This window comes from Acomys russatus, chromosome 29 (assembly GCF_903995435.1).
Source record: "Acomys russatus chromosome 29, mAcoRus1.1, whole genome shotgun sequence".
Taxonomy (NCBI): Eukaryota; Metazoa; Chordata; class Mammalia; order Rodentia; family Muridae; genus Acomys; species Acomys russatus.
Window position 1 is genome coordinate 11088742 of NC_067165.1, and position 27492 is coordinate 11116233.

The 27492-nt window shown below is 47.2% G+C and overlaps 1 pseudogene; it reads right to left on the reverse strand.

Moving 5' to 3' along the window:
• LOC127211936 (60S ribosomal protein L12-like) overlaps window positions 1-20035 on the reverse strand; it is a 39613-nt pseudogene extending 19578 nt beyond the window's left edge.
• Between the last annotated feature and the right edge of the window lie 7457 nt (window positions 20036-27492).

Below are 27492 nucleotides of genomic sequence, written 5' to 3' on the forward strand. Positions count from 1 at the left end.
CTCTCTGTGCCACAGGGATCACCACGCTCATGGCACACTGAGCATCTCTTCCATCAGAACAGAAGCTCAGCAAGGCTTGTTGTCTGCTCCCCACCATCGCCCAGCACCTTGTACATAGAAAGCTCAGTTAGCATCAGTGAATACATCAGTGCAGCCAATATACACGTGTGCGGCACACCACACAGAGAGCTAGGGAGGGCCACTCCTCCCATTCAGACCCAGTGATTGGGCCAGGACAAAAACTCAGACCCCCAATACTGAAGTATGGAACCAGCTCTTCTGCCATGTCTGGACAGGATGCGCTGGTCTTCAAGCATGGAGCGAAGCAATACCACCAGAGAGTCTGCTGCTGTGAATTAAGTTGGTCCCCAGCTCCCTGGCCTCCCACTCCATCCTGAACATCTCTCCTCTCCAAAGTGCCTGCCAAGGACCAGGCTTGGATACTGGGTTCCCAGTCTTAATCCACTACATCTGCTATCAAACTCTGTCTTGATTACCCAGGGCAGAGACACAGGCTCAGAATGGAAAGAAAGGAACCTTGCGTGCCTCAGAAGCAACAGTCTGGCAATCAGTCACTCCTGGGCCTTGTATGGCAGTAGGCAGGCAGCTTCTCAGCCCTTGGAAACCATCTTCAGCTCCCCGTGTACTACGAGACATCATCCACCCAGTGTGTGCCAGGTCTTGAAGGGCATCTTACTGTGGCAAGAATGTATGGACGTACATAGTGCTATCCCGCTGTACAAATTAAGAAATTGGGGCTCAAAGAGGTCACCCACTTACCTAGAATCACACAGCAAGAAGCAGCAGGGTAAGATTCACATGCCTGCAAAGCCACACGCTGTGCTGCCATGGCACCCCATGCTCAGCTAGCCCACACAGTCCACGTCATGGATGTTAGTGGAGTTCTTCCAATCAGTTGGTCCAAGGAACTCAAGAAAAGGACAGTAAGGAACAGAGAGAAAATCTGACAGACAGAGTTCAGAGCTAAGCCCAAGAAGGAAGATACATGTGAACAGGTACATACAGTCACATGGACAGACAGACAGAGACAGACAGAAAGACAGAGAGACAGAGACAGAGAACCCTTCAGTGAGGGCAGAGTCTCCACTGCTTTGCCACACAGGACAGGTCTCAACAGAGGTTCTGTGGCTCCAGCTGTCTGAGGGGCACCATGGCCTTGAGAGCCTCTGCTTGTGTGGGTTCAGTTGGCTGAGTACTCATCCGAGGGGACAGGTTGCTGTCCCGGCTCCTCTGCTCCAGTGGCTTGATGTCAGAACAGGACTTACCACTCTCCAGGGGATGGGGATGGGCAGGAGCAGAGGCAGAGTGAGGACTAGTGAAATCCAGAGGAAACATGGAGGGTTGGGGACTGGAAGGAATTATCTAGAGGGGCAGAGGCCAGAGTCAAAGAGAAGAGTAGCCCTGCCCATAGTCAATCTCAGTTAATCCAGGAAGCATGCAATTTCACATCCAGAGGCGTTTTGCTAAAGAACCAAGCTAGGCTCCTCAAAAGTGCCATTGTCAAGAAAGACCCAGAAAACATAAACAGAAAAGCTGGGAGACTGTTAGAGCTTAGAGACTACAGAGACAGGGCAACCAGAATGGAATGTTCTAGAAGGTGCTATTTAATAAATTGACATTTTTGAATGACATTATAATTAGATGATAGCATAATTTCAGAGCTGCAATTTTAGGGCAATCCTTGTGTTGCAGTAATGGAGAAGCATGCTTTTTGTCAAGGTCCATATGCCAAAATTAGGTGATAGGACAAATAGAGGAGGGAAGGAGATATATATATAGAGAGAGAGACAGACAGACAGACAGACAGACAGACAGACAGACAAAGACAGAGACAGTGAGCGTATGCACACTGGGGAGTGATGAGGGAAGAAAAGAAAGAAGAGACAAATTATACTAAGGATTACTAACTCTAAAAGACAAAGAAGTGTTGATTCTATGGTTCTTATAATCCTTCTGTTTTTCATCCCTCTCCCCCCACCCCAAAAAATGTCAGAGAGGGTCTGAGCATGTGTGTGTGGGGAAGATGTAATATGTGTGTGGTGTATGTGTGTGTATGATGTGTGTGCTGTTTGTGTGGTGTACGCATATGTGGTGTGTATGTGTGTATGTGTGTATGGTATGTGTGTAGTGTAGTGTATGTGCTGTGTGTGTATGTGGTGTGTGTGTGTATGTGATGTGTGTGTGTGTGTGTGTGTGTATGTGATGTGTGTGTGTGTGTGTGTGTGTGTGTGTGTGTGTGTGTGTTCGTGAAAAAGTAGCAAGAGGGCAGACGGTGCTGGTGGAGATGGCCCAGGCAGGGCTCCCTCTGTCCAGGAAATCTTTCTCTGGAAAGGAGGCTGCTGGAGGCAAAAACACTGCAAAAGGTGAGGCACTCTTTCCTTCCTAGAGCAATGTCCCAGGCTGAGGCCACAGCAAAGGCCTAAGGCTTCTCAAAGGGGGGGAACTAACACTGGCAGAAGGCTAGAATGGCCCAAGAGCAGCATCAAGCAAACCAAGGATGGCAGAGGTGTGACCAACCTTCTCAAAATCACCCTGCTCCGAAGCTGACAACAGATGAACGGGCACTCGGGCAGGGCTCGCCTAATAGCCCTGGCATGAGATGAAACATCTGGCCTCCGGTGACAACAATGAAGGCCAAGAAGTGGTTGGACAGTTAGTTCCCCTTTTTGAGACAGTCTCAGTAGGTTGCCTAGGCCGAACTCAAACTCAAGTGCTCCTTCAGCCTCAACCACCCCAGTAACTGAGCCTACCACAGTGTCCCCATGCCTGCCTGATGAGCGCATTTTTGAAGGTAGACTATTGTGAATGGGCAGCGTTTCCTGCAGAAGCATGTGACTGTCCTGCCTCGGGTTAGTGAAGTCTAAGGAAATCTTCATGAAAGGTCTCCAGTGTGTGCCAGGCTAAGAGGCATCTGGAACCCTTGCAGGACCACATGGAAAGCTACAGATGAAATTTTCTGCCTTGCAGGTCTCCCCAGTGCCCATGGCCCCTCCCCAGCCACTCCCTGCCCAGATGGGCCCACAGAGGCCACAGGTTACAGAGAGGGAGTGAACACCCCAGCAAAGATTGATGCCTTTTAAACAGACCCAGAGCGAGAAGGACAGAGAAAGTCAATATTTGTCCGAGCAAGCCAAACAGGCGGGCTCGCCCAGGAATGTGAGGGAGGGGGAAGGCCAGCGCCCAGAGAACATTATTTCAACAGACAGATATTTGGAAACCGTCGCTGTCCTGGGGGTGGGGGAGGGGCTGGCCATCCAGCTCTGGGTCCTGCTGGGAAATGGATGGGCCCAGGCCAGGTGGCCAGAGGCTGGCAGAAGAGCTGACCCACCACTTCACACGCCTGGTAATAAGGAAAGGAGTTTGAAGCAAGACCCACAGGCCCAATTGTCCAGCATCTTCCAACCTTTCAAGTTGAGCTACAGGGTCGTGCTGACTGCTTTACATGCGTGCTACTGGACCCAAATCACACCTAGCTGTCCCATCTCACCTTGCTTCACACACCTGCCAATCTTAGCAACTTAGCTCCCTCTCGCCCGCCCGCCCACTTGCCCACCACCATACCCACGCCCATGGCAGGTGCTAAGCCACTCTTCACCATGCTTTTGCTCAAACCAGTCCTCAAAACACATCCTCAAACCTTGGTTCAAGGTTCACCTGCAACCATCTTTCACCCCCAACACACACATACCCAGCCTTCTAGCTTTGGGATTAGAGCTTTGGGGGGAGCCCAAGAAGGGCTGGATGTCCCTGTTGCTAGCTGATTACTTAAGCATCCGTGACTCCACCCTCCTGAGTCCTGGTGTTTTCATCCACAAGCTGCTGCGGCAGGCTGCAGAGCCCTCCGCAAGATGTCCAGCCCTTCCTCCCAAAGCCTGGGCGTGGCCAGTGGAATCTTACAGATGTGGTTGTACTACGGATCTTGAGATAGAGAGATGGTCCTGGGACATCCAGGTAGATCCAGTACCAACACAAGGGCCCCCGGAGAGGGAGGCAGGAAAGTCTTGGTGACAGCAAGGATGATAGAAGCAAAGACTTGAGTAGGCAGGGCCCATGGTAAGAGGAACACAGGTGGCCACTAAAAGATTAAAAAGTCAAGAAGGTGGATTCTCCCCTCCAGCTGCCCCACCAGCACGAACCTAATCTGGTGAGGTGTGTTCTACACGTGCCTTAGGACTGTTAAGGTGGTAAACTTGTAACGGATCTAGACTCCAGCTTCTAAAGTGTGGGTCATAACCTTGTATGGGGTCATACAACTCAGGGTAGTGGCTGTGACATTTTGGGGGCAGCATTCACGGTTTCTGAATGCACAGCCAACAAATAATTTAAAATCAAGCAAGTGATGAATGCCGAGGTGTTCCCAGGAGTGCTTGACCATGCTCACCCTCCGCCTCGAGAGGCACTGCACACGCCCTGACACCAGGAAATGCCTCCGGATCTGCCTGTCCCTGCCATCTAAAACACCTCAGCTCAGCGCAGAGCAGACTGTAGCGTCTGAACTGCAGAGTTTTTGTTGTATATACACATTTTTTGCTTTTATAGACACAGTGGCTACAAGTAAAAAACAAAGACTTTAACATTTTCTTTTTTGTTTGTTTGGTTGGTTGGTTGTTGGTTCTTCAAGACAAGATTTCTCTGCATAGCCTTGGCTATCCTGGACTCGCTCTGTAGACCAGGCTGGCCTCGAACTCACAGCGATCCACCTGCCCATGCCTCCTGAGTGCTGGGATTAAAGGCGTGGGCCACCACCACCTGGCTCTTTTAACATTTTTTTATCACCATTCTTTAACATATAAACATCAAAGTAGTATATCTTTGGATTGGATTGGATTAAGGATGTTTGGCTTTTAAAAACAACAACAAAAACACTATTTCCGAGCAGGTGAGATGGCTCAGGGGGTAAAGGCTGCCACCAAGCCTGAGGACCTGAGTTTGATTCCTGAGACCCACATGGCAGAAGGACAGAGAAACAAATCCAGATTTACATTAAAGAGTAAACATAATTTTTAAAAATTGTAATTGTTTCAATTCCTGGCTTAAATTTCATTTTTTTAAGATTGTTAAATAAATTTGGCTTGGTGTTAGGACATAATTGCCAACAACTTCCGAGATGGCACAAAACACACTTCTGCCATTTTACGTTATGTATTTATGCAAAGCAATATTCTCAGAATTGGCAACTATAGAACCAAGATACTGGCCAACTCTGAAAAACACTGGAGACGCTCTTCATCCTGCAGGATAAAATATTCAGCTAAGATTTAATCTGTTTTCCTTCTTTCCTTTTTAATGTCTGTGTGTGCAGGTGTATGTAAATGTGCATGTGCGTAGCGTGTATTCGTGTGCATGTGAATTGTGTGCGTGTGCATGTGTATGTGTGTACATGTACATATGGAGGTCACACACAACCTCAGGCACTACTCATCTTGTTTTTTGAGACAGGGTCTCTCACTGAGACCGTGTGCATGTGTATGTGTGTACATGTACATATGGAGGTCACACACAACCCCAGGCACTACTCATCTTGTTTTTTGAGACAAGGTCTCTCACTGAGACCTGGGTTTCACCAATCCGGCTTGGCTGGATGGTCAGCAAGGCCCCCGGATCTGCCTGTCCCTGCCCCCCTGCTTCAGGATTATAAGCATGCTTTTATCTAAGTTCTAGGGATTGAACACATGTCCTTAAGGTCATAGGCTTATTGACTTAGCCACCTCCCCGGCCCAGATTTTCATTAATTTTTTAAAAATATTTCCATTCTCACCCTCCCTCTCAACCCCCAAATCCCCCTTCCAATATTTTCCCCTTCCACTTTCATATCCTTATTTTTTGAATAGCTCACTGAGTTTGATTAGTGCTGCCTGTGTACACAGGGAGGTGGACCATCCGCTGGAGTATGGGCAAACTACCAGCAGCCGCACTCCCAAAGAAAGATCACTTCCCTTCCCCCAACAGCCATTGACGTCAATAGCTCCCTAGGTAGAGGTAGGACTTCATGAGCCCCTCTCCCATCCGTGCTGAGATGCTGCCTGCCTTGATCTTGTGCAGCTGATGAGAACTCTTAAACGCAATGGTGCTGTTGTGTCCAGAAAACAGCATTTCACAGCATCCCTCTCCATCTTCTGGCTCTCCCGTCATATTTACAGAGCCTTGAGAAGATGGGTAATGTAAGTATCCCATTTAGGACTGGGCACTCAGCAGCCACTTGTTTTCACCCATGAGTCTCCGCATTGACTGCCTACTGCAAAAAGAACTTTCTGTGGCCAAGGCTGAGAACAATACTAATCTATGTGCATAAACACAAACGTTTAGAAGGAAGTTTGGCATGTATATCTAGGAAACCAACAATGGCACGCTCCCTTCTAGAACCTATGACCTCAGCATCCATGCACTTTTGACAAGTATCAAGCATAAGTTCCCTCCTTTGAAACAGGCATCAACTCCAATCAGAAAGCAGCTGGTTGCCCCTATCACAGTCAGGCCATTGTTGTAGCAATAGGTACTCACTTGCCTCACAGGTCAGTGCTATAGCATGCAAAGCCCAGCACAGGGCAAAACCACTGGTGTCTTTTCTCATCCTGTGGCCTGCATAGCACCTTCCTGCACTATAAAATCTAGCCGGTAGAGAAAAGTCTCCATGGCCAGTTCCAGCTTGCTTTCTCTAAGTGTTGCAACCAAAGTGTGGTTTGTCTTCGGCAATAGATTATTACCATCTAGCTATATTTCATATAAAGTTAGGAAATGGTTTTTGTTGTTTGGGGTCCTTCCTGACCAGTAACTTTTAGGAAAATATCTCACACCCGGCACTGAGTTTTCATTTAATAACTCATGTCTTTTGTGGGAAGCCTTTGCTATCCGTACAGGGTACCTCCATTCACGTTCTTTCTTTGTTTTTGTTTTTGTTTTTGTTTTTAATTAAATCTTGAATTAACTTACAAAGCAGTGAGTTTTTGTACATCTTTAGTTTTGGTTCGTCCACCACTACCCCTCTCTTTTCTTGCCCTCCTTCCCCATTCCCGTTCTTATTTAGCCAAGATAGAATTCTTTAGCTAAAAATAAACAAGGACATCCATCTCATTAGAATACAAATTCATTTTCACTCTTAATAAATGATAACATTATATGCGTTCTAAAGAACTATTTTAAATAGTGATCTATGTGATTTCCTGTCGTAAATGTTTGAGTTGTATATGTATTTTATGTGCCTTATGCCTGGGGTTAAGTAAAAGTCTTCTTGGGTAAAAGGGGGCAGGTGGAAGACACTTAAGAAACCCTGGTCTGGTCCAGAAAGCTTGTGCTAACTTGTCAGAGCAATAACAGGAAGCTAATTGATTTGAGCATCACCTTCATGCCTCTAGGACTCTGGGAAACACTAATGACATGACACTTTGAGAATGCCTAGCCTCCAACGGAGAGAAGGATTGGGAGCTGCTGGGCATCCCCACTGGTGCTACCACATCCATGACCCCTTCATGGTCCCCAGGATCCTACTTTGCTTGTTTCCATGTCTGTCTATCCCTCCAAGATAGGAGCAAGTTGAGGGCAGACATGAGGTAGCACATTTATCTTCGGATCAATAATTCCAGCCTCTTAGTAGGGAGTCAATAAATTGTGCTAAGCGAGTGAGTGGATGAATCAATGCTGATATTTGTCCACACATAGCAAAGCTGAAGTCATACAATTAAGGGCAGGCAAATCCCAGAGACAGAGTAACAAAACTCTACAACCCATCAACCCAAATGCAAGCATGTAAGTGCTAGAAGAAGAACTTGATGCCAGCTGGGATCCGTAGAGAAGGCTGGTGTATGTCTCTCTTTGTCTACATTACAGGGTTCCCAGTGGCCTTTCCTTGCTGGCACAATGAAAGGCTGAGGCCTCTCAACGTGGGTTTCACACATCCCTTCTTTCTCTGGTCAGAGTGGAGTGCATGTGGTCAGCAGTTCCAGGCATGGAGCATGGAGATGCTGAAGTGCATGGCCAACAGCTGTACTACATTTCAGGCACAACAAAATCATGATTGCACCTCATGTACAAGTGTCTAGTAATATCTGCCAGGGACTAAACTGGAGACCAGACAGGTAGTGCAATCTATCCAAAGTCACACATCTCACTGGCCTCACCTAAGAAATCTGCGTAGTCTCTCAGGACAGCAATGTTGCCTGGGGTACTTATCAGTGACTTCTCTACGTTCATCCAACAAATACTTGTCAAACCGTCTCTGAGTCCAGACTTGTTCTGGGTTAAGAACAGAGATATGGCCCAGCCCAGTGAAGAAACAGACCCTGGAGAACTACAGTATCATAGTGGGACATGGCAGAGGTGTAGCTGGAGACCCAGGTATGGGCACCTAAATCTGATGAGCATCAGAAATAAAGCTCTCTTTGTAACAGCCGAGCACATGAGACTGGGCTGGCGAAATCTCTGGAAGAGGGAACTTCAAGCTAAGCAGACAGCACACACAGGATGCCCAGACCTAAAGGGAGAGCACGTTCAAAAAAAAACACAAGACAGTTGGAATGACAGAAAGGTAGTGGGTAAGACAGGGACAAAATTGAAGAGGACAAGGACCAGACAGAGACCTAGAGGCTGAGGCTGCCCTCACACCTGAGGGCAACGGGACACATTGTAAAGGATTGAAGGAACAGAAGGGCCTTGGTCAAATGTTATCTTTCTGAAAATAACACCTATCTTGTACCCAGGATTTATGAACTCACAACCGTTCTTCCAACTGCATTGCATAGACTTCTTTATTTGATCCTCCGGAACGCCGTCATCTTACAACATCTCAGTCTACAAATGAGGAAGCCGCAAAACAGATAGGTTGACGGCCATGTCCAAGGTCACACAGGTAGCAAGTGGCAAAAAAAAAAAAAAAAAAAAGAGACTTGAACATAGACACTCTGGCTCCAGAGTCTAAGTGCTCACCCTGGCTCAAGTCTTCACTCAGAAATGAGGGGTTGGACGCGTTTTACATAACACTGGAGCCTTGCACAGGGCCAAGCAAAGAGAAGGCGTGCATCTAGGCTGTCAGACAAGCGGCCTGGCTCCAAGAGAGAAATCCTGTTCTCCACACATCTCTGGGCACGAGGTCAATTGGACTTGGGTGGGCAGTCATTGATGCTTCAGAAACACTTCCCCTCCCTCCCCCCAACTCACTGCTTTGTACCCACCAGCCCACAGTGCAGCACCCCAAGCTTTGGAGCACTTTATCAGCTTCCCAGATTTCTCTGGGGTTTCTCCCAGCTTGGATTTTCTGGAAGTCCTTTCCGCCTTGCTGCTGATCCTATCTCCTCACGTGGTTCCCATTAGTGGAGCGATTAGCACTCATCCATTTGCATAAGCTGGGAGGCCCCCCACACTCAGGAGCTCTGCCTGTCTGGAGAGAGACTACAAAACCGGCCCACAAGCTTTCTGGGAACCCTCTTGACCTTGTTAGATGCCTTAGTTTCCTCTTGAAGGTGGGGGGGCGGTGGGGTGGTGACAGCATGTCACCCTATGGTGACACGCAGACAAAACATTTAATCAGTAAAGAACCAGACATAGGTGTTATGAGTGCAGTCCAACCCATCATTCCCAGTTCTGTCAAGCACACTTTTCACTTAAGAGAACAGTGTTTGTTGAAAGATAAAATTGTGTGTATTCACAGTATACAGATGATGTTTAAATATATATATTGGGAAAAATAGCACAATTGAGCTAATTATAATATGTTCATGTCTCAAAGTTACCATTTATGAAAACATGAAGGATTTGCTGGCTTTACAAACTTCAGTTGTAAGTCATGTGATGTAATTAGCCACTGTCACCATGCAGTTTCTAGAGTCCATGACCTATTTGTATTGCACTCCTGAAGCTTGCTACCTACCCTCTGCCCAGTGCCTGCTTCCTGCCTTTGAGTCAACTTTTCCAAGTTCACCTTGTAAATAAGACCATAAAGAACTTGTCTTTCTATGCCAGGCCTGTTCCATTTTGCAAGACTTTCGGGTTTACCCACATTGTCACAAATGACATGCTTTCCTTCTTTTCAAGGATAACTAGCGTGTGTGTGTGTGTGTGTGTGTGTGTGTGTGTGTGTGTGTGTGTGTGTGCGCGCGCGCGCGCGCGCGCGCGCGCGCGCGCACTTCTGACTCATTCTTCTGTAGACTCTTGCATTGTTTCCATACCTGGGCTGCTGAGAACTGTTGCAATGAACACGGAGCATGCAGCAATGCTCTCGCTGTACTGACTAGTCTTCTCTGCCTGTGCACCGAGTGTGGGATTGCCCGGTCTGCCACAGCACAAAGGACGAAACCTGCACTCCTTGTTTATTGGGCCATAGGGATTACCATGTAGCACATAGTGAGCCTAAGCTGACGTTCTCTCATGTAATTCTCGTCATTTCTTATTAGAAAATAACAATTCCCATTTTAGAGACAGAAAAAATTGATGTGGAGAGATGTGTGGTTACTAAAAGCGAAGTCACATGCTCTTGTGAGCCCAGGTCTACTACCCCCTACTGCCCCCACAGTCACCCTGCTCAGACCCAGGCCTCTCCAGAAACACAGGAAGGTGAGGGGCCTTGTAGAGCTGACCGGCCCCTGCCAGTGCATAAAATAAACCAGTAGGATGTGTCCTGCTCGCATTAACACGGGCAAGAGTCAGCATTTCTTCAATTCATTCTAGATGCCAGCCTTCCTTTTTTATTATTTAAATTTATTTTTTGAAATGTATTCACTTTACATCCCAGTTGTAACTCCCTCCCTCATCTCCTTCCCATCCCTCCCTCTTCCTGCTTACTCCCCTCCCCTATTCCTGGAGAGGGGGAGCCCTCCTCCCCTACCAACTGACCCCAGCCTACCAAGTCTCATCAGGACCGCCTGCATCCTCTTCCTCTGTGGCTCAGTGAGGCACACCACCAGGGGAAAGTGATCAAAGCGCAGGCAACAGAGTCCATGGCAGGGACAACCTCTGCTCCCTTTAGTAGGAGACCCATGTGGAGACTGAGCTGCCTATCAGCTACATCTGAGTGGGAGACCTAGGTCCTCTCCATGCATGGTCCTTGTTTGGTACATCAGTCTCCACCAGATGCCAGCCTTCAGAACTGCCCTGGAATATTAGTTACCCCCACTTCACGCATAGAGAGACTAAGGCACCTAGAGGGAGAGTCCATTGCCTAAGATCATGCAGCTAGTAAACAAAGTGGCTGAGCCAGGATTTGAACCAGACCTCATGCCTTTTTCACACAGTACCAGAGATGCTGAAATGCTCAGAGATTCAGTGAAGAATGTCCCCCGCCTCTATCACACACACACACACACACACACACACACACACACACACACAAACACATCCTACCCAGGTGTTCTCAACGATCCGTCTGGCCTGCCCTACCTACTTTACTACATCCAAGATGTCCCTGTGTGAGGATGCCTGGGGTGTGGCAGTATGGAGTTTCTAAGGAGTCAGATCCTGCTGTGGAAGAAGGTGGCCAGCACACAGGAGGTGGGCAGCCCAAGGGCAGTCTCCCTATCAGGCCTTGCTGCTATTTACATTCTGTGGGCCTCAGATCCTGCTCATGATAGGAAGATTTGCTGCTATTTTCCTCTGCCCTCACCATGATCCATCTATTACCTTTTAGAAGGGCCTCAGTGGCCCTGTCTGAGTTGCTGGAAAGCAGAACCCACCCTGCTACCTGCAGACCATTCACCCTCAGGCTTCTCCCTGTCCCTCATCACTATAGACCCCAAGTATCTCTGCAAGGTGCCAGATTTCTAGGAATGGCCTAAAGGAGATGCTCCTGACCCTCCTGGAAACTGGCAGGTCCTAAAGACACCCAGCACAGCCATCTGCTCCCACTCAAACTCAGTATCCCATCCATCTGGACCGCCCAGCAGAACCAATAGTGGATGGGGTAGATGAAGTCACTGTCTACACTAACAGGCCAGATAGAGGCCGGGGAAGAGAAGAAACTGTTGTCAAGAGCGTGAACACAGTATAACTCTTCAGAGCCTCCCAGAGGCCCAAGCTCCTTCTCCTCCTCTGTTTGTTCCTCAGCCTTCTAGACAAGTCAGCCATGACAATGAACTCAATGCCAAGGTCAGAATTCAGCTTCTTAGTCCCATGCCTGGCTTCCTGCGTTAGTTACCTGGGGAAAGATCTTCCCTTCCAAGGCTTCTCTAAAACGAAGGCTTGGTCCTGCAGCCATCTAGAACTCTGAACTCAAAGGCCCTGGTCCAGAGTGACTGGGATGCTGTCTCCAGGCTCTTAGAGAAGCAGTCCCTAAGGAGAGCTCAGGTCACCACAGACATGGCTGCCAGTCAGTCCCCCTCCATCTCACCCCATTCTGGTTGGCCCTCATTCTGTCCCTTTACGTAAGAATAAGCCAAGAGGCCAATTCTGGGGCAGGCTTAGAAAAAGATTCCCAGAGTGTCTTAGATTTGCCAGCGGGAGGCAGGCTTGCTGGCTAGAAGCCCTCACCCCTCAAGACAAGCAATGGTCCCCTTAATCAAATGCATACCCCGGACTCTAGAGAGAGCCAGTGGGAGCTGACTCACTTACACTTGGACCTGCTTTCTGGCTCAGAGTAAGAAGTAGGCCTTTTAATGGAAATAACTGGAGCTTCCCCACCCCCTCAAGAAAAACAATCTTTTTCTTAAAAATAATAACAATAATTTTTTTTAATTCTTTTGAGTAAACACAAGAAGTTTGGCCAAGTTAGAGATTCTGCTACAAGCTCCAAACCACAAAGTCCAAGGTGCCTTCTTCCATCACCCCTGGGTTTCTCTCCTCTGTGAGCACAGACCATGCATAGTGACTAGAGTCACATGACCAGAAACTTTTAAGATGCTCCAGGAAATGGCAGGTTGAGATGGACAAACACTTGAGAAGGAATAAAATTATTTATCTGAGTAGACAGGAAGTTTAGCAGCTTCCCAAATGAGAAGATGACAGAGACAGTTTGCTCCCTGAACAGTCACCCAAAACTCTCTATAACGTTAGAGCATCTTCTTCAGCCTTCTGGCCCAATATATCTGACAGACATATTTGTGAGGCAGGAACTATTGAGGACTTGCTCACCCTGTCTCGGCAGAGTTTGGCCATTGACTCTGCCTGCATCCAAGCTTGCTTGTTTTTAGGCAGAATTCTGTTTGTGGCAGAAACGGGGACATTTTGCGCAGTGGCTTGTTTGCCACATTTGAAGTCATCTCCAAAAGGAGGTTCATTGATGCTCATTAACTTCTTTGAAGTAGGCTGGGTGTTGCCAGGAGTTAACATGTCTCATTGTCAAAGAATCTTTAAAACAATAAAAAAATATTTAAATAATTTATTCTGAAGGTCTCTGAGGTTTTTGAGGACCTTATCTAACTATTTTACCTTATTAGGTCTAGATAGATGTTTTGAGTTGATAGATGAGATACAATAGATATTGATTTCCATTCAGAATTTTAGACACACCAAGATAGGAAAGATGTTTTCTTCAAGGTTGACAAAAACAAAGAGTCAAAACACTATGAATGTAACATTAATATAATCCCTGGTTGTTTCATGATTCTCCTTGCTGTAGGTAGTTTATTGTATATGTGTGTAATAATATAAATGTGTACATTTAAAAAAAAAAGAAAAAGAAAAGACACTACCCTCTTCTCAAAAACCCACCCCCTCAGACATCCCCTGCCTCAGTCTCTCTCCACCCGCCCCCCAGCCCCTTGTGTTCTGTCTGCCTCCTCCAGATCACCATCTCCATCCATGCCGACGGCCTCAAACCCCTCACCTGTCCACCACAGGTATCCTCTCAAATTCCGATGAGAGCCAGAAAATCCAAGGATTTCTCCCTTCAGTTCAGCCCCTGAGGTGGCGAACCCTTTGTTTCTCCTGGGTGCAAGTGCCTGATCACAGAGCAGGTACAGGGCCTGGTCTAAAGCCCAAGTTTAAACAAATCTCACTCTTTTTCATCTACTCCTGCCTCCCCACCAACCTGGAAGAAGGGTGAAGGTGGACCTCAGACTGAACAGCCCCTGTGGTCCCATGGTGTCGCATACGTGATGCCATGGCTGGCGGATCCATTTTGCAGCCTCCCCACCCTCACTTCACTCCATGCTGCTTCTGTAGTCACTGCCCTCAGCCATGAGTGTCCCCAGATTTGGCTTTGCCTATTTCAGAAGATCATCCCAATACGCAGGTGGGAACAGAACCAGCTCTAAAGAGAGTCTTTCTACAGTACTGGAGTCCCTCTTGCCCTTGTATGCCCAGGGCACCTTGTTATTTGTAGGGAGAAGCCCATCCTATTCCACACAGCTTAGGTCCTTCCGCCTCCCCTAACTTCAAACGGAGCCTGCTGAGACCGCATGGAGCAGAGCTGCTATCGTCTCTCCCTGAGTGCAGGCTTACAGGATCTGAGGGGCTTGCCTCAACTTCCCTGACCCTGCTTGCACAGGAAGCCCACACATCACTAAGCAGCCGTGGGAAGGCTCCCTGTACGGCACACTCACTGCAGAAACAGCAGCTGTAGCTGCAGTCAAGATGAACCTTGGGAAGGTGGGACTTTGAGATGGGTGGAGAATGGCCTTGTTCACTGTGCTCCCAGCGACCTCAGCGACAGGCTTACCACTGAAGGAGCAATCAGGAAAAGCACAAATCGATTTGCATAATGTTTGTGCTCAATTTGCTTCTTATTTGCATAAGTCCGTTAGCCCACCCTCCTGGGCGAATCTCTGCCGTGAACACAGTCTCTCATATCCTAGCAAGCGGAAGTCTGTCTTGTAGCCTCTGGAGGCTCCTCTCTTTAAACTGGGTAGGTCACCTAAGATATAGGCTGGGGTTGGATCCCAAGAATCAAGCACCAGGCTGATTGGATCCTACATAAGGACACACAGGCATGACTGAGCTCAGGGAGAGGTAGGTGTCAGGAGAGGCACCTGTCTGTCTCTGTTTGTTCTCGCTCTTTCTCACCATCTTCATATCTTCATTAAAGAAAAAAAGCCCTGGAACAGTAACAGAGAGGGAGGGGGTGGGGGGATTCTAACAGGGGTAGAAAAATCAAGAAGGATTTTAGGAAGTGAGTTCCTGAGCTGGGTTTCCAAAGATGAAGGGAATGTAAACAGGCAAACAGGGACTACAGTGGGCAAAGGCCATGTGTGATATGCTTATTCATTCTTCAAATTGGGGCATAGATAATAGATGACAAGGGGTTGACAAGCAATAGACTTATAAGCTGAATCAATAGATGATAAATGATTGATAGGAGCAAGAAGACAATTAATATAGATAATTGATATATGGCTAAGAAATGATAGGCAACGGCTAGAAAATAAATACTAGATCTACATAGATGGATGACAAATGAGAAATGCTGGGCAGTACATATATGGATGAATATTTGACTTTGTGCCACATGCCAGAGAAACAGTGATGGTTAAGCATGCTCCCTCCAGCCTGTGAGGCAGACCAGACAAGCAAGCAATTCATTAAAATTCAGTGTGGAGAGAGCTATGCTGGAGAGATGTGCAAATTGTTGTCGGAGTACAGGCACGGGGGACTATTAATTCATCTGGGAATGGAATAGCAAAAGATGTGGAATAGACCGTGTCGCAAGGTTGACATGTGAGCTGAGGGTTCTAAAGAGTTAAAAGAAGGTCACCAATAGCTCAGGCTGTGGGGGGGGGGGGGCAGCATTCAGGCAGAGAAAATGGCCTGAAGCAATGTGTGCTGGTACAGGTGAAAAGAGCCAAGCCTAGGGAGGATCTACTGAGAGACAGTAAGAAAAGGCCACCACCATGCTAGGGAAGGTCCTAGCAAATAAACAAATGCAGAATCAGGAAAACTACGCTCCTTAAAGGGTGACAAATGCTTTGTACAAAGTACATATTTTTAGCCAGATAGAGTGAAAAACACCTGCAATCAAAGCACTCAAGAGGTAAGAAGAGGCAATAGTACCAGGAATTCAAAGCCAGTATCTGCCTCGCAGCAAGTCTGAGGCCAGCCTTGGTGTATGATACCCTGAAGAAAGGAAGAAAAACAAGAAAGAAAGAAAGAAAGAAAGAAAGAAAGAAAGAAAGAAAGAAAAGTTTCAAATTTCAAAGGAACATTGCCAGATTACAGCCTGGGAGATTGGGGAGACATTTAGAGACATGAGTAGACAGATACAAAAAAATGAGCCAGAAAGGAAAAGGTTAAGTGTGGATGGGTTACAGGTGGCTAACTGGGTAGGTGTATGTGTATAAGAGCTGGTGAATGGATGGGTGGGTGGATGTTTGAATGGAAGCATCAGTGAATGATTTGTGTGAATGACAGGCAGGCAGATGGTAGGTGAATAGGTGGGTAAGCAGATGGATGGATAGGATGGGTGAGTGGGTGGGTGGACAAGGATGGGTGGGTGGATGAGCAGGTGGATGGATGAGCAGGTGGATGAGCAGGTGGATGGATGAGCAGGTGGATGAGCAGGTGGATGGATGAGCAGGTGGATGAACAGGTGGATGGATGAGCAGGTGGATGGATGAGCAGGTGGATGGATGAGCAGGTGGATGAGCAGGTGGATGGATGAGCAGATGGATGTCTGATGGGTATATCTAAATGGTTGATGTTTGGATGGATGAATGGAAGGCTAAATTCACTTGACATTTTGATAACAATTTGACTAACTGAACCATTGCATGGGTGGTTGTTGAGAGAGGTATCAGCATATATGACGGTGTGAAAGAGGGAGACTGTCTGGCCAACAAAACAGTAGACACAGAAGAATGGATGACATTGGAGCCAGACAGGCGCCTACAAATATGTTAGGACATCTGAAAAGCAGAAAAACTCCAGGCTTGATAGAGAAGATGATTTCTCACCTGAGAGAGGTAAAGATACCTTAGTTATTAATTTAATTTAATTTCTGAGGTGAAATCTCACCAGATACTCGAGCATGGTCAGGATCATGTTGTGTCACCCAGGCCTTGAACACGAGATCTTTCTGCTTCAGCCTCTGGAATGTGGTGATTACAGGTGTCTGCTGCCATGCTTGACTGAGAGATCCCATTAATAACAACAACGGCAATAGGGAAATTTTGAATTTGAAGTAATCCTTGTACACGCAAATAATAACTGCATACTTCTTGTACTTTCTTTAAAACAAAACAAAACTTGCAAAGATGTGAAGCTCAGCTTGGAAACTGCACAATCACCTCAGCTGGAAGCTGTACGGCCAAAGGGACAGATTTTCCTAACTAAATTTAGCACTTCTCACTTCTTCCTGCTTTATAGAGAAGAGTGGTTATCAGTCTATCTCTGGCCGCACACCAACAGTGACAGCAGAGGTCAAACCCGTAGGCCTCCACTAGGACAGGAGGGACCTGTGGAGGAGGGAACACAGGCACATGAAGAGTCTAAAAATACAAATGGGGGAAAAGCAACCACATACCCAGATGCCTGACCTGGTAAGCCTGACGTGACAAGAGCTTGGTAGAAGAGGTACTGGGCACCCTAGAGGAAGAGTGGCTGGGTGGGTAGAGGAGGTGGGCACAGCCAGGAAGAGATGGCATTGGGAAGTGATAGCCCCTTTTCCCATCTGGGTGCTCATGTCTTCCCCTCCTTTGAAATCTCCAAGGCTGAGATCCTGCCTCCAGGATAACCAGAGTCTATGGTGAGGAAGGGCAAACCTACAACTTGGTCCACACAGCACCTGAGAACTTCTCGCTTCCATCTTCAGCCAGTTCTTCCACCTTCCCGACACCCCAGTTCTCCAGGCCTAATATTCCTATAGGATTCCCATCTCTTCCATCCCAAATCCCTGAGCTTGGCTATGCATCCTTAGTCAACTGGAGGCCCTCTCCTCAGATTCCTCGCCTATAAAACAAGTCTAATAGTCCAAAAGCTTTATGAGCATAAAATGAAATGCATGCTATCACCTGACTTTGTATCCATTCAAAGTATGCACAATCACCTTAAGCAAGTTTTTAATTTTCTTCTTTTTGCTCAAGACAAAATGTCCCAAAAAAAAGCCAGATATAGTGGTACATGCCTTTAATCACAGCATGCCAGGAGGCAGAGGCAGGTGGATTTCTCTAAGATTAATTCCAGTCTGGTCGACATAGAAAGTTTCAGGCTAACTAGGAAACACAATAAAACCCTGTCTGAAAAAAATATGATTTTCAGGGGGGAAAAGTATTTCATGCAGGAACAATTATTTTTGCTTATAGCCCCAGTACTCAGGAGGCAAGATTAGTAGCTATGCCTGAACTCCGGCATGTTTCTGAATACTATACATGTTCTTAAAAATTAGGGACTCCAGGTTTAGCTTGATGGTCAGTTGTTTGCTTAGCGTGTGAAAGACCTGAGGTCAACTTCCAGCACTACAGAAAAACGAAAGCATAATGCTATGCTAGTACTCCAAAGGCAGAGGCAGGAGGATCTCTCTGAGTACGAAGCTAGCCTGGGCTACATATCAAGTTCCGGCACAGCCGGAACTACACAAGACTGTCTCTAAACAAATATAAATAAATAAATCCACAATTATTTAATAAGGCAAAAAAAAAAAGCAAAAACGTAGAAAGGGGGAAAGGTTGAGAAAAATTAATATTTAAAATCGTAAGGGGCATTTTCTATACTGCCATTTCTTAGATCTCTTAGTTGCTTAACTCTGGATAGCCCAGGTAACCTTGAACTCATGGTGCTCCTGGCCCAGCCTCCCGAGTGCCTAGCTGAAAGCCTCTCTTCTAAATGCCATTGCCATCATTAGTTATATGACATTTTCTCCATCTTATTCATGTAGGAGCTATTGCTCAACAACTCTTAACCAACCTGGTGGCCCTGTCACTCAAATCCTCCTTCTGCCAAGCCCAGTGACTTGGAAACAAACATGCTCTTGATGAATCTTCCTGATGTTGACCTTGTTCTATTGTTACTGCTCCCCAGTGCTGGGAATCAACCCATCAGGTAAGCACTCTACCCCGAAACTGCAGCCCTGGTCCCTTCCATTCAATGTTTAGTTATCATGTCTGTTGGACTGGGACCACATCTCGATGTAAGCATAAGGGAACCTCGGCTATCCAGAACCCTTGCTTAATGCATTATTCCAGAAACCTGGCCTTCTGGACTGCAATATGATTGATTTTTTTTTTTAATTGTCTGCTACAGGCTGGAAACATAAGCCAGGGCTTGAGCACTTGCCTGTCAAGCCCAAGGCCCCTGGACTTGGCCCTTAGCTCCTCAAGAAAAAAGAATGAGCTTTCTGTCTGGCCCACAGAAATTATTCTATAAAACTATGAAACTGGGTGTGGCAATATGGCTCAGTGGCTAAGAGTATTTGCTGTTCTAGCAGAAGCCCTGGGTTTGATCCCAGCACCCACAAGGCAACTCATAAACCACCCATAACTCTAGTTCCAGGGGAGTTAGCACCCTCTTCAGGCCTCCGTGGGCGCCCGACACCCACGTGATACACAGACATCCATGCAGGGTAAACACTCATATGCATAAAATCTTAAAATATAATTTTTTTAAAAAAAATTAATTAAGTAAATATAAAACTCTTAGTGGGGGACTCGATGGCTCAGTGGCTAAGAGCACATACTGCTCTTGTAGGGACCTGAGTTTACATCCTACCACTCAGGTCAGATAGCTCACAACTGCCTATAACTCCAGCTCCTGGGGGACCCAGGAAATGGGGGGGGGGGCGGGTGTCCAGTGCTCTGGCTTCTGAAGACACCTGCATTCATACCCAAACACAGGGAGTGGGGAAGGGAGAGAGGGGCATAAACATGAATAATTAAGTTTTTTTTCCAATATGGGGTTTCTCTGTGTAACAGCCCTGGCTGGCCTGGAATCACTTTGTAGACCAGGCTGGCCTTGAACTCACAGTGATCTACCTGCTTCTGCCTCCCCGGGATTAAAGGCATGCGCCACCACGCCCAGCTTTATATAATTTTTTTTTTTTTTTTATGAGACCCTTTCCCTAGGTTCTTACTCAGGACATACAGAGAGTAGCAAGTCATTTAAGCATTTAGTGCTGAGGACAGTCAGCTCTCCTCCCAGCCCAGCCTGGGCTGGGTATATCTCACGACATGACGTCTTTCTCCTGTCTCCATTTCCTCAATAATAATAGCAACCAAAAGTCCCACTTGCTGCACGTGACCACATGTACGCTTCCGGACAAGCGTGAGCTCACACCATTGCCCCAGCTCCTGGCAGGTGCATATTCTCACTCTTTGTTGCCACACAAGGAGAGGAAGACACCACCTAGAGGCTGAATGATGCACCCCAAGCCACAGCGCACGCTGCCCAGGGAGGGAGCGTCTGAAGCAGGCGGCCTGCCCGTGGTAGAACCAGAGGCTTCCGGCTGCTCTCATGCTCAACCTCGGTTCTAAATGCAAAGAGGAGTCTCAGCAGCCTGGATGCCTCCCCAGCTCCAGAGAGACAAACATGCATTACCCACAGCTCCCTGGAGCCTGCTCCAGGCCATGGACAGTACCTCTGAGACCTGTTTTCTTTGTTCCCTGGCCATAGGAATAAAATGACATCCTTGGCCTTCCCCCAACTCCCAGTTGTATAACCCCAGAAAAGACAAGGAGACAAGGAGCTGGACAGAAACACAAGGAGGTGGCCACAGCCTCCTGCTCACCCGCCCCCATTCCACCACAGGCCACACAGCAGCAGCGTTTCCTCCGCGGCCCAATCCCTTCTCTTCCCTTTTGCAAAGAATGACTGTTGTGGCCTCCCTGCAGACCTGGAAAAATGTAGCATTCCTGCCCACCTTCCAGCCTCATCGCCCGCCCACAGTGCCCTGGCAGAAGCCCCTTTTTCCAGACAAATCAGGCTCCTCGTTGATCTCAGCACATGGTTCATGCTTTCCTACCTCTGTGCCTCGGCCCACATGTCTTCCAGGAGTGTCCTCCCTCCTCTGCCTGCACCCAAACCTACCACCCTACAAAGGCCTCGCTAAAGGTGAGCACCTGCCTGAGAACTGACTGTGCAGTGCCAGGTGCTGAGATGCACAGTAACCAGGAAGCCAGTGAGGGCCCAAAGCAGAAACAGAAAAGAGATTATAAGCCACAAATAATGACAGCCCTGACATACACTTCTGCTCAGATGTGCACCCTACTGTCTCCTCCCAGCTGGTGTACCACCATAGTCACCAAGACCAATGCTTGCTTAAAACTTGTTCAGCAGTCCTTGTCCCTCCCTTCTGCTACCATCCTCACTTAGAGATGGTAAAAGGCTTCAAAGCCTCCAGCCATACCTACCTCCTCCTCTAAGGAAGCTTCCAGAACCATAGCCTTCTAAACACAGTCTCACTAGGTCGAAGGGCCTCTCCGACAGCCGCCCTTTGTCAAATCTCATTGACCTACTCCAGTGGCCTTGCAGCCTTCTGTGACCTGCAACTTGCCTTCCTCCTGGCCCAGTGTGACACAGTGCAGCAAGCTGTATAAATACCTCAGTACTGTGATGAGTGGACAGGGCAGTGAAAGCTACAGCATGCCCAAGGTGAGCCAGAAAGGTCCTGCTGATCACTGGACACGTCTCCACATTGTGCTAAGCAATGTCATTCCTATGGTCAGGAGAAGATAGTTTTTCACTTTTCTGCTTGGTTCAAAATTATTCCCTTGGATAGCTTTTGACTGTCTTTTTAGAACTTTGAGTGAGGGCTTCAGCAGGGAGATGCAGCTCCATCCAGCAAAAATTCTCACGTGGGCTAAGATGAAGCTCAGTAGTACAGTCTTTATTTAGCAAGGGCAGGGCTCTGGGTTCCATCCCCAGCATCCCAAAAAGCAATGATTGATTGATTGGTTGATTGATTGATTGATTAATTAATTAAAATGATCTCTCCATTTACTGTCTGGGAATTGAGATAATGAATACTTTTCATTAATGACTCTATATTTAAAATAATTTGAGGGCTGAGAACACAGATCAGTAGGCAAGAACAGCTGCTGAGATGACATAAGGGCCTGAATTTGGATCCGCAACACCTATATTAAAAGCTGGACATGACCATGGCCACCTAGAGGACAGAGACAGAAGGATCACTTCATCTTGCTGGCAGAAAAAATAATGGCAAGTTCCAGTTTCAGTGAAAGGCTCTGTCTCAAGGGACTAAGACAGAGAATGGTAAAGCAAGGCACCAAGCATCCTTCTCGGCCTCCACAGAGGAGCACACACCATCACCATCATCACCATCATCATCATCATCATCATCACCACCATCACTATCATCATAATAATAGTAGTAGCAGCAGCAGCAGCAGCAGCTGTTGTTATTGTTGTTGTAATGTGTGGGCTGGGAGGGTGGCTCAGTTGTAAGTGTGTTTGCCACACATCATGTGTATCTGGATTCAGATCCCCAGCACCAATGCAGAAAGCCAGGTCTGAGTCCTGCCCCTATAACCCCAGCACTGGTCAAATGGAGCTAGGAAGATCCTGGGACTACTGGTCAGCCAATTTAGCCAAACTGGTAAGCTCCAGACCAATAAAGACCTTGTCTCAAAAAAATAAATAAATAAAGTGGAGACCAATAGAAGACGACACCAGGCATGTACCCTTGGCTTCCATGTGCACATACACAAATACACAACAAGCACATACAACACACACGCAAGATAATAATAATTTGAAATCACACACACACACTCACTAACACACACAAGCCCCAGTGGGAGAAAGGGCCAAGTCGGAGGAAGGCAGTGTTCTTTATGGGGGACATTTAGGAGATAAAGGCTAAATGAAGCTCTCTAGTTCTGACAAGTACAGTGTTGTGAAAAGACAGTGATAATCAAGGGTGAGATTTAATCCTTCTCAGATTTTTTTTTTTGGACAAATATTTTTACTCTCATAGAGTATTAGCTCCCCAAAGCGGATCAATCCTCTGCCTGTTTCCAAAAGGATGCTGTGGGCAGGGGAGAAGTACCAAGGGTGCTGGCACCATCCATGAGCTGGAGTATGATTTGGCTCTCTAGCACCACAAGACTCTGCTATGAAGTCCCCATGAGAAGACCTCAAGGAAATGGCAGAGTGGTGTGTCCTTGCCTACTTGGCCAGTTACTTTCAAAGCCACATATTGATGGATGCAGAGCTTCACCTGGCCCCACATCAAAAGGGCAGGCGTCTTGGTGCGAGGATTCACCATCCTCTGTAGACCTGTGCTTGGAACGACCTCCCCCAGTTCTTATAAGCAGGGAAGGCTTGATACTCATCCACCAGAGCTGCAGCGGCCACACAGAAACTTCTCCACAACTGGAGGGACTTCTGTGGCTCCTGGCCAAGCACGTATAAGATACTACGGCTCCAGGAAAGACTTCACATGGGTAAACTCAAACCCCAAAGACTAACCATTGGAAGGCGCGACTGCTCCTGAGAGCATCAAGAAAGGAGTCCTTGTGGAAGATGGAAAGTTGCAGAGGATCATAAATGCCATTATTGCCATTTTCACAATCACTGTTGTGAGCAGAAGGAACAGAGATTGTAGAAAACATCCCTTTCTTTAAAGCACCCTCCTTCCCCAAGTCTGAGCATGAAACACTGAACAGAGACCCAGCACTAAAAGCAATGTATTAGTGAGCTTTCCATTACTGTAACAAACACCTGAGATGATTAACTTACAAAAAAAACAACTTTTTTTTTTTGGCTTGTGGTATCAGAAGTCCCCGTCCATGGTCCATTGGCTGTGTTTGTTGGTTTGGGCAGTAATTCTCCATATAGGTTTTTAAAGGGGCATCTGTCCAATATGCACCCACAGGTCTAGCCCTTCGGAGTAAAACAAACCCTTCACTGGCACAGTTCAGAGGTCATCAGAGGTCAACTCTGCCTGCCTTACTAAATTAAATGGCTCTCAGGAAAGTGGAGGATACATTAACAAAACCCCAACAGTTGCTGAATCTAAGAGATGGGTAGAGACATCATTGTACTGCTTGAAAATGTTCCTGTGAAATTAATTCCACCAGACAACGGCACAATCAAGGCCTCCAGCACTCACGAGGCAGAGTCAGGGAGACTGTGAGTTCAAGGCCAGCCTAGGTAGCAACCATGTCTTTTCTCAAACATCAAGTGGCTAGAGAGATGACTTGGCAGTTAAGAGCAAGCACAGCTCTTACCTAGGGATTGGAGTTTGGTCCCCAGCTCCCACGAGGATGGCTCACAACTACTTGTAATTTCAGTTCCAGGGAATCTGATACCCTCTTCTGGCATCTGCAGACAATGCACTCATGAACACACACACACACATACACACACACACACACACACTTAAAGCTTAGAACAATTAAAAGGCTTTTTTAAAGTTTAAAACAAACAAACAAAAACAAGGCCTAGAGATGCTAGCGCTTGCCTAGCATTCACAAAGCCCTAAATTTTATGCCCGGCACTGAGAAACAACCATAACACTAACAACTTTGAAGGAGTTCGGAACTGCGGCTCCGGCTGTTAAGCTTCTGAGGGTTAGGTGATCATGGAGTAGACAAAAGTGGATTTAGAGATCTTTGGAGTGTATGCAAAATAAAGATTCCTGTGTGTGGAGAAGACCGTGGGTTAAGAGTAGAAGAGGAAGGTGAGTGAAGCAGAGCCCGCCCAGCAGGAGGATTGTGAGCTTGTGTAGGAGCTGGGCCAGCTGCGGGTGCAGAGGTGTGCGCCACTCTCTCTGCATCTATCTTTTTTTTATTTTTTTCTTCTATAACTCAAAGGTTGCCCTACAGGCTTGCTGTGGACTGTCATTAAATAACCAGTGAGCACTCGGCACGTAGTAGGTGCTCAAGAAATCTGGGGTACTTTATAAATATCTGCACTTTAAAAAAAAATAGATAGGCCCCAGAAATTCCTTTCTTTACAAAAGAATTCACCATGGGGTCCCTTTAAGCCCTTAGCCTTGTGAGTGCATTTGGAATGGAATTGTTTGCAGAAATCCATTTACACATGACTTTTCAAAACCACGGCCAAGGCTCTAATGAAGGCAGGCGGATGGAGCTCACGGGGCACGCTCTCTCAGCCTCAGATCCTGTCCAGCAGGATTCCCTGAAAAGACTAGAGACTAAAAACATCTTCTTTGAAAAACCCACAAAGACCCAACTGGGAAGTCTTTTTTTTTTTTCCATGCGTATTTGGAAGGCATGTGGCGTTTCCAGCTATGGGCCCAAGATTATGAGGACAATAGCAGTAGCAATAGGCTAAGGACATTAGCTAACATTTATTGAGGCTTTCCTATGTGAGAGGCACCGTGCTAATTCCCATGCTTTATCCCACACAAGATGAGAGAGGCTAATATCTGTAGCATTGCAACGTGCGCTTGTAGATGAAAAAAAAAGTTCCCATAATTCCTCACAAAGAAAAAAAAAATCTCACAGGCTATTATCTCTGTTGTTGTTTCTCAGATAGGGAAACAGAGGCAGAGAGTGTTTAAGTCATTTGCCCAAATTTTCCCATCTGAGTTATTTTGAACAAGTCCAGCTCTGAAACCCACCCTGTTACAGACTACTGCTCTCTGTCCGTGATCTCGCCCCACCAGCGGTGCATTCAGCAGAGCCAGGACTGCCAGGCAGAGGGTCCCTATGGGAGGCACTGGCCCTCCCTCTGCCCCCTCCCCATCTCACTTAGCCCTCCACAAGCTGTTGTCAATTGCACTGAAGTATTTACAGCAACCAGCGACCGCTGACACCTCTGTCCACGTGGGCTATAATTTGATGCTCAAGTTGTTAAGCAGCTGCTTTCTAGCAGCAGCTCTTCATACACGAGTGTCTCCCCCAAGAGCCGGGCTGCCTGTCTCTCCACTGCTCCGCACGCCTACACACCTCTCCTACTAGCCCTGGGTGTGTACACATATGTGCACTCACCAAATGCATCATCGTTTACAGACTCGTGCGCATGCACACACACACACACACACACACACACACACACTTACACACATAGGAGTCTGCACAAAAAAACACACACACACATACAAGCACAGACTCCATCATAAAACCATCACAGTCCTCTCTTAAAGACATACCTGTTAATACACACCATGTGTACCACAAATTACTGACCTCACCCCATTCCCACAACTTGTGTCACCCACTCACAACACCACAGAGAATATGGCTGGGAGGATTCTGTAAAGCAGTATTTAAAAGTGATGATGGCTAGTAATGCCAGCTCAGATACAGTCACAGGAAATATATTCTCTTCCAAAAATTACTCATATCTTCAACTTTTTATTAGGGAAAGCATGTAAAAATCCAACCTGCTTTGTCATGACTTGTATTAAGGCAGCTGTCACTCACATGTGCTTGCATCCGTTTGCTTGCAGGTTGGTGTGTCTACCTAAACCCCTGGGTGGCAGAGACCACGTGTGCACATCCATCTTTAGGTAGCTGAAAACAATAGCGGCAGACCCAGCACATTAGCTCTGTTGTAGGCCATCTCCTCACGAAGTTTACAGAATAAAGCCTCCTTCCACCTAACCGCCAGAGCAAACACATGCCCATGTCCCAGAAACCTTGCTCCCACACCATCTTCATTGATGGAGCAATGGGAAGATGAGAGCGGGGGCAGAGACTAAGTGAAGAGAATGAAGTGGGCAAAGCCATCAGGGAAGGGAAGAAACTGCCCCCTATACCCCCAGAAGACGATGGATTCACAGATATTTCACCAACACAGAAGTAGCCCAGAGCACTGGAGACTAATCCACTAAGGGTCAGAGGAGAGTGCAGCTTCCCTGACCCATGAAGGCCAGGAACAGCTTTAGACCGCTTTCAGAGGGGTGGGGAGGCACTCAGGAGGCTCCGGAGGGTTGGATAACAGAGTGATCCTGAGCCAAGACAGACCCCCCCCCCTTCCTTTGGAGACTTGGACAGTCTATCACACACAAGGAGTTTCCCACTAGCCCTAGAGCTAGGCCTGAAAGATAAACTGGGCAACAAAGGAAAGAAGACAGAAGCTCTGAATTAGATGGGTGAGAACACATCCAGGAGACCCAGGGCTGCAACAGAGGTGAAGAAGAATGGAAACTAGCCAGAAGATTGTGAGGCAGACCTGAGCTTCATAGTGTGAGTCTGCCTGAAAAAAGAAAAACTGAAACTCTCCTAGAACCCAGGCAGAGCAGGGAGGGTGAGGGCATATCAAACCACCAAACCCTGCCAAAGGAGCCAGGTGGTGGCCTTGGGGCAACAAGAAGCTGTTGGGAGAGAGAACGGGCAGATACACCTGGGAAGGGGCACCACAACTGTGATGCGGAGACCTAGTTTAAGTCCCTGTGGAAACAGAACACTGCTCCTGGAGATGGTGCAAACCTACGACAGCCATGGGGTTTTCACCAAGTCTTATCAGGAAAACCATGGCTCAGACGCATCTCATGGCATCGTGAGCGCAAGGGTTGGAAAGCTCTCTCTAGCAATGTGTGTGCGCCTCCACATTGACCCAGACTGCCAGGAGATGATCTAACTGAGCCGTGAGGAAATGGCTTAGTTAAATTTTACCGTTGTCACTCTTTGTGTGTGCTCTGTGGCCTACCTCTTTCCACACAGGCTCTGTTGGCTGGCGGGGGGATTGCCAGCC